Source organism: Cebus imitator, unplaced genomic scaffold (genome assembly GCF_001604975.1).
Source record: "Cebus imitator isolate Cc_AM_T3 unplaced genomic scaffold, Cebus_imitator-1.0 Scaffold524, whole genome shotgun sequence".
Taxonomy (NCBI): domain Eukaryota; kingdom Metazoa; phylum Chordata; class Mammalia; order Primates; family Cebidae; genus Cebus; species Cebus imitator.
Genome location: NW_016107839.1, coordinates 240596 through 248223, shown reverse-complemented (window position 1 = coordinate 248223; position 7628 = coordinate 240596). Strand labels below are relative to the sequence as shown.

The 7628-nt window shown below is 56.4% G+C and overlaps 1 protein-coding gene and 1 pseudogene across 1 annotated transcript in view; one reads left to right on the top strand and one right to left on the bottom strand.

The window, feature by feature from the left end:
- Positions 1–113: 113 nt before the first annotated feature.
- On the bottom strand, positions 114–872 carry LOC108293194 (annotated as a pseudogene).
- A 1247-nt stretch (positions 873–2119) lies between these two features.
- SCAMP4 (secretory carrier membrane protein 4) overlaps positions 2120–7628 on the top strand; it is a 20941-nt gene continuing 15432 nt past the window's right edge. The window contains exon 1 of the mRNA XM_017514514.2: positions 2120–2331. The gene's annotated coding sequence lies outside the window, so the exon portion shown is untranslated. The remainder of the gene's footprint in view (positions 2332–7628) is intronic.

Genomic DNA, 7628 nt, shown 5'->3' with positions numbered 1-7628 from the left:
AAAAAAAAAAAAAAAACCCACTTGGTAAAACTTGTTCAAATGGAACCACTAACAAATTGCCTATAAAATGTGCATGTTTTGGTGAAACCCTTCCCTCACTTCTATGATTGTTATTTAACCTAAATGTTATTTATTGAAAAGAGCAAAGAAATAGTGCTGACCCTTTAGGGACAGGATGAAACAAAAGCAGCTCTGCAAGTCTGCCTCCTGCTCAGCATATAGGCTTGTTGCCCCCTTGGGCCATCTTGTTGTTGATGGGCATCTTGAAGAAGTTAACAGACTGGATGTAGGCGGCGATTTTCTCCAAAGCCCAGGCACATGAAAGCCTTCAGGTTTGGGAACTCATCCAGGCACTTGGGCTCAAATATACGGTTCTGATCCAAGGTATCACAGGTGAGAAAGTCCACATAGGTGAGCTTTTCCCCCCTCGCAAACCAATGAGAATTTCCCCAAAAACATGGAGGAGTGTTTCAGTTGTCCAGGTAGCTGTTCCAAGTACTGAGGCTTCAGTGTTTCGCGGTCAGGGCTGTAACAGAGCTTTATCAGTTGTATGCGGAAATCCATTACTTGGTTCTCTACGATGTCCACTTGAATCTTCTCTTCTTCAGTCTCTCCACCCATGTCGTGCTTGCGAGCGGTCCAGCAAGATGGCATTGTTCTGGGTGATCTTGTTCTTTCCATCCAGGAGGTAGGGCAGATTAGGAAACTCCAAGTCCAGCCTGATTTTCACATCCAGCCATTGGCTTCGATCATAGTCAGGAGCTTCCCCGCACGTGTAACGTTTCTCCTCGTAGGAGGTATCCGTGAACTCCAGGAGCAGGCCGACCGCAAATATCCCAGTACACCAGAACCAGCGACGGCTCGCACGACATGATGCTAGCTTGCTAGCCTTCGAGGACTTTATTATCATTATTTTTTTAAAGACAGGGGTTTGAAGCAGGCGCTGCGACTCCCGCCTGTAATCCCAGCACTTTGGGAGGCTGAGGTGGGTGGATCACCTGAGGTCAGGAGTTCGAAACCAGTCTGGCCAGAATGGTGAAACCCCCATCTTAATTTATTTTATTTTATTTTTATTTATTTTGAGACGGAGTTTCGCTCTTGTTACCCAGGCTGGAGTGCAATGGCATGATCTCGGCTCACCGCAACCTCCGCCTCCTGGGTTCAGGCAATTCTCCTGCCTCAGCCTCCTGAGTCGCTGGGATTACAGGCACGCGCCACCATGCCCAGCTAATTTTTTGTAGTTTTGGTAGAGACGGGGTTTCACCGTGTTGACCAGGATGGTCTCGATCTCTTGACCTCGTGATCCACCCGCCTCAGCCTCCCAAAGTGCTGGGATTACAGGCGTGAGCCACCGTGCCCGGCCAATTTTTGTATTTTTAGTAGAGAAAGGGTTTCACCACGTTTGCCAGGCTAGTTTTGAACTCCTGACCTCAGGTGATCCACCCGCCTCAGCCTCCCAAAGTGCTGGGATTACAGGCGTGAGCCACCGCGCCCGGCCCCATCTTAATTTATATATATATACGTATATTTAAAATGGGGGTTTCACCATGATGGCCAGGCTGGTCTTGAACTCCTGACCTCAGGTGCTCCGCCTGCTTGGGCCTCCCAAAGCGCTGGGATTACAGGCGTGAGCCACCGTGCCCAGCCGTGAAACCCCTTCTCTACTAAAAATACAAAAACTAGCCGGAAATTGGTTGAACCTGGGAACTGGACGTTGCAGTGAGCTGAGAACTGAACTCTAATCTGGGTGACAGAGTGAGACTCTGTCTCAAAAACAGAAAAAGAAAAAGAAAAAAAAAGGTGTGCATGTTTGGCCCAGGAGATGCAAGAGGTCTCCTTCACCTGTGGTACTGATGGGAAAACTCAAGCCTGAACGGGGACCAGTCCCCAGATCCGGAGTTCAGTAACAGGCAGAACTGGAACTTGGCCCCGTCCCGGTCTCAGAGGATGGGTGTCGTGTCCCCCGCTTCTACTTCATCCTCCCCACTCTGCTGACTTCCCAAAAATCCCCGGGTTCCGAGATTTCCCACGCCGACTGATGGGATTCGAACCGGTAAACTCAGAGCTCGCTCAGCCCAGCGGCCCCGCCCCTCCCCGCCCCGTCCCGTCCCCGGAAGATCATGTGAGCGCAGTGCGGGCGGGGAGGCGGAGCGACGGGGCGGCGCGCAGTCCATGCTGGGAATTGCAGTCCTGACCCCACCTTTGCCTCGCGCCGACCCCGCCCCTGGAACTACGCTCCCGTCGTGCTCCGCGGCTCCAGGCGGAGACGAGGCGGGGCAGGCCGGTTGCTAAGACTTGGCGAGGCGAAGCGCCCGCGCCCGCGTCCCTCAGGTAAGCGCGCGCGGCCCCGAGGTCTCAGGCTCTCTAGGCTTAGGCTCCCATGGGGGGAGAGTAGGGGTGGACATGGGGACTTCTCGGCGGTGAGGGGCGCCGGCCGTCCGTCGGGCGAAAATGAGGGGCTCGGGCCAGCCTCACGCGCGTCTCGGGTGGCGGGTGGGCGATGTGGGGAGGTGGCGCGGCTGCGCGTGCGCGCGAGCCTGGCGGGGACGGGGGGCCTCAGGGCGGCGTTGCCCCGGGCCCAGTGCTTTTCTGCGCGTGCGCGCCCCTACGACCTGGGCGGAAGACCCCGTGCGCTCCAGCTGCTTCCGGTGGCCCTGCCCCAGGTCATGGCCGCCAGTCCCCTGCCTTCGGAATGCAAGCTCGCAGGTTTCCTCCACCTTCGCGTCCCGCCTCCCCAGCTCGGGTTTGCCTTTAGGTGGAGACTCCCCCAGTCCTTTGCACATCCCCAAACTGACCATCATTCCTCATCGTTACCTAGACTGTGGGTTTTTAGGGTTTTACTATCACGCGGCGCCCCAGTTCTCTCCCACACCCTACCCCGATGGCCGAAGTTCCTCGCTGTCATGCAGAGAAGGCTTCCTTGTAGGGTGGCCAGAAACGGAATCCACGCCATGGAAAACAGGGATGGCCGGACGCGGTGGCTCATGCCTGTGACCCCAGCACATTGGGAGGCCAATGCAGGTGGATCACTTGAGGTCAGGAGTTCGAGACCAGCCTGGCCAACGTGGTGAAATCCCGTCTCTACTAAAAATACAAAAATTAGCCTGGCGTGGTGGTGCGCGCCTGTAATCCCAGCAACTCTGGACACTGAGGCAGGAGAATCGCTTGAACCCTGGAGGCGGAGGTTGCCGTGAGCCGAGATTGCACCACTGCACTCCAGCCCTGGCAAACTATTGAGACTCCCTCTCAAAAAAAAAATTTTTTTTTTATTTTTTTAAATTTAGCCAGGCGTGGTGGCACATGTCTGTGGACTAGCTACTCGGGAGGCTGAGGCAGTAGGATTCCTTGAGCCCAGGAGGTTGATGCTGCAGTGAGCTTTGATGGCGCTACTGCATTCCAGCCTGGGCAACAGAGTGAGACCCTGTCTCAAAATAAGTAAATAAAATACATGTGTGTAAAGAGACAAGTCCCAGGCCGGGCGAAGTGGCTCACGCCTGTCATCCCAGCACTTTGGAGGCCGAGGTGGGCGGATCAGGAGGTCAGGAGTTGGAGACCAGCCTGGCTGATAACGGTGAAACCCTGTCTCTACGAAAATAAGAAATTAGGCCGGGCACAGTGACTGATGCCTGTGATCCCAGCACTTTGGGAGGCTGAGTTCAAGACCAGCCTGGCCAAGATGGTGAAACCTCATCTCTACTAATACACAAAAAAAGAAATAAAGAAAAAATTAGCTGGGCAGGATGGCATGAACCTGTAATCCCAGCTACTCAGGAGGCTGAGGCCTCAGAGAATTGCTTGAAAAAAAAAAACCAGCTGGGCGCAGCGGCTCACACCTGTAAGCCAAGCACTTTGGAGGCCAAGGCGGGTGGATCACCTGAGGTTGGGAGTTCAAGACCAGCCTGACCAACATGGTGAGACCCCGTCTTTATTTAAAAAAAAAAAATCAGTGGCACGTGCCTGTTGTCCCAGCTACTCAGGAGGCTGAGGCAGGAGAATCACTTGAATCTGGGAGGTGCAGGTTGCAGTGTGCTGAGATCGTGTCACTGGACTCCAGCCTGGTCAAAAGAGTGAGATCCTGTCTCCAAAAAAAAGAAAAAAAAAAGAAACAAGACGTCTCGAAGACTATTTGGCATGCCTTGGAAGTGAGCATTATGTCCTCCTTCTCCTCGGTGTTCTCTCCCTGGCTTCCCCAGCCTTCCAGGCCAGGCTGTGGGTCACTGCCTCTGAGGAGCCTTCCTGGACTCTGCTGGAGATGGTCAGGCGCCTCCCACTTTCTCTTTAGCTTTTGACAGCCCTGCCTTAAAGGCAGAGCGCGAATTCCCATTTCGCAGGGGTGGAAGCTGAGGCTTGGAGGGGTCAAGACTGCTGCCTAAGCTCTCGAAGCTGGGCTCAGCACCTCTAGGGCAGGTGCAGCACCGGGTGTGTTTCCTGGGCGGACACACCCAGGTTCCAGCGCTGACCTTGGCATCCTCATCTGTGGGCTTAGATAAGGGCCTCCCAGCCTCCAGTTCGCCAGGGTTGTCCCCACCCAGGGCCTGACTCAGCTGCCTGAAGCTCTGGCAGTTCACGTCCCTGCTCAGAGACAGCCCAGGCTGGGGGCTGCGTTCTGCTGGGACCTGGGTGGCCTGCACTCCTGAGAGGTCTCTTCTGGGTGGGTGTGGTAGGGGAGGGTCAGGTGGCCCCCTCTGTTGGGGCAGTCGCTGCAGGCATGCCTCATGCCCCTGGGCCACAGTGGTGGGTAGGAGCTGTACTGGTAGTTGAGGCCGCCCTGCCCCAGGACAGTTAATCAGCCTGAGCTCTGTGCCTGCTTGGGACTTTTTTTTTTTTTTTTTTTTAAGAGTCTGGCTGTGTTGCCCAGGCTGGAGTGCAGTGGTGACATCTCAGCTCACTGCAACCTCCGCTTCCTGGGTTCAAGTGATTCTCTTGCCTCAGCCTCTTGAGTAGCTGGGATTACAGGTGCCATTATCACACCAAGCCAGTGTGTGTGTGTGTGTGTGTGTGTGTGCACGCGTGTGTTTGTATGTGTGTTTTAAAGATGGGGTTTCACCATGTTGGTCAAGCTGGTCTTGAACTCCCAACCTCAGGTGATCTGCCTTGGCCTCCAAAGTGCTTGGATTACAGGGGTGAGCCACCACGCCCGGCCGTGTGTGTGCTTTGAGTCAAAGTTTTGCTCTTGTTGCCCAGGCTGGAGTGCAGTGGTGTGATCTCGGCTCACTGCAACCTCTTCCTCCCGGGTTCAAGCGTTCTCCTGCCTCAGCCTCCCTAGTAGCTGGGATTACAGGCATGTGCCACCACACCCGGCTAATTTTGTATTTTTAGTAGAGACTAGGTTTCTCCATGTTGGCTAGGATGGTGTCAATCTCTTGACCTCGTGATCCGCCTGCCTCGGCCTCTCAAAGTGCTGGGATTACAGGCGTGAGCCACGGTGCACAGCCGGTCCCAGGAGTCCTACCTCTCATCCAGGGCATGGCGGGCCCAGCCCGTGCTGTCCCGGCGGCTGCCTCCTCTCCAGGTCTTTTGTTCGTTTTTCATCAGAGGTTGTACTCTTAGAGGGACAAGCCAAGGCTTCATTTGTCTTTTACCCTGGAGACAGTGGAGTGTTTGTGGCCCTGCTGGGCCGCATAGGCCTCATGGTCCTGGCGGCGCATGGTGTGCGTGTCTGGAGGGCCCAGCGAATCGGCTACTGTGGGCACCACCTCGAAGCTTTGCAGTCAGGGCTCCCCCTGCACCTCCGCTTCTGTGCTGTGTTGCAGTTGTGAGCTTCAGGCAGTGCTAGGGCCGCTTCAACATACCCTCCAAAGCCACTGTCCGGAGTTACACTGGGTGCTGGTCCCCCATCTGTGGGGTGCCCCGGTGGCTGAGGCATGAACTGGGTAGGGCATCACGAGGAGTGGTGCCCACAGCCCACAGTTGCACAGTGATTCAGACACATCCCTGTCTGCGGGAGGATCTGTCCACACCGGTGGGAATGTGTGGTCCGGGTGGGCCTGGTGTTCAGGATTGTCCAGAGTCATGTTCAGATCATCTGAGGTGAGCTCCAGCACCATCTGAGGCGCGGTGGCTCACACCTGTAATCCCAGCCCTTTGGGAGGCCTAGGTAGGCGAATCACCTGAGGTCAGGAGTTCGAGACCAGCCTGGCCAACATGTATTTTTAGTCTCTACTAAAAATACAAAAAGTAGCCGGGGGGGGGGCGGTGGTGGGCGCCTGTAATCCCAGCTACTCGGGAGGCCGAGGCAGGAGAGTCACTTGAACACAGGAGACACAGGTTGCAGTGAGCCGAGATCGCACCACTGTACTTCAGCCTGGACCACAGAGTGAAACGGCATCTCAAAAAACAAAAACAAAAAAACAACGTGTGCTGTGCGTGCTGGCTCACGCCTGTAATCTCAGCCTCAGGCCTGCGATTTGAATCGGTGGGAACAGAGGGCCGGCCAGCCCAGTGGTTTGGGGATGCTCAGGGGGGGTGGATGGCAGAGATCTGGGACCCAGAAGCACCACCCCCCAGGGGCTGTGAGCAGTCCCTGCAGGCTGCCTATCCCCGCCCCTGCCTCTCTGCTCTGTTGTCTGCCCCCCAGGGCAGGCTTCCCTCTGGTGAGGAATCCTGAGAGCTGGGGACCCCGCCAGCCCTTCCTCTCCCCTGGAGGCCCCCACTGCCTCCCATCCTCACCTGGGCCAGTAGCAGGGATGTTCATGGTGCTGGTGATGTCAGGCAAGAGGTTCTCACCTGATAGCCACCTTGGCACAGTGCCTGGCAGTGAGGGATGTTAGCAGGAGCCCCGGGGATGTTCCCAGCTCCTCCTGCCAGCCCCATTCCAACCAGGGCCTCCTCTGTGACTGAGTAGGCAGGGACACCCAGGTGGCTACCTGCCCCACCCAACAGCTGGGGCCCACCACGGCTGCAGGAACATGGTCAAGGGATGGGAAGCCAGGCCTGCGGGGGGAGGGCTGCGCTCCAGGCTTAGGTTCCGTGGCCTGTGCTCCGAGGCCTTTCTTCCCAGCCCTTGGCTGACTGGGGCGGGGTGCGGGGGGAGTGTTTACAGAAACCACCTGGAGGTGGGCATTTGGTGTCAGGGCCAGATTGTGTCCTGTTCTGGGAGGTGGCCCCGTGTCCCCCACACGTGGCATCCCCCACGTGGTGTCCCCCACACGTGACATGCTTGCTCTCTGTCCCTGCATAGCAGACTGCGCATCTGCGCACTTAAAACACCACCAGCTCCTGGTTCTGTGGGTTGGGGCCTGGGTATGATGTGGCTGGGTCCTCTGCGTGGGGTCTCACCGGGCTGGAACCCTGGTGTCAGCCAGGGCTGTGTAGTCATCTGAGGGCTCAGCAGGGGAGACATCTGATTCCAGCTCACGCAGGTGTCGGTGGAATTGTGCGCCTTGTGGCCAGAGGACCAAGGGTCACGCTCAGTTCCTGGCCACGTGGCTCTTCTGTCTGGAAGCCAGGCACTGCCTGTCGACAGCTTGTGCTTCCAGGCTCTGGCATCTGGAGATCCAGAGATCACATCAGTGGCTGCCTGGGTTGCTGTGTGTGCTGTGGGTAGACAAGTTTTCTCTTGGAGGTGATGGAATGTTCTGGAATTTTATAGTGGTGATGATTGCCCAACTCCAAGCATACTAAGAGCC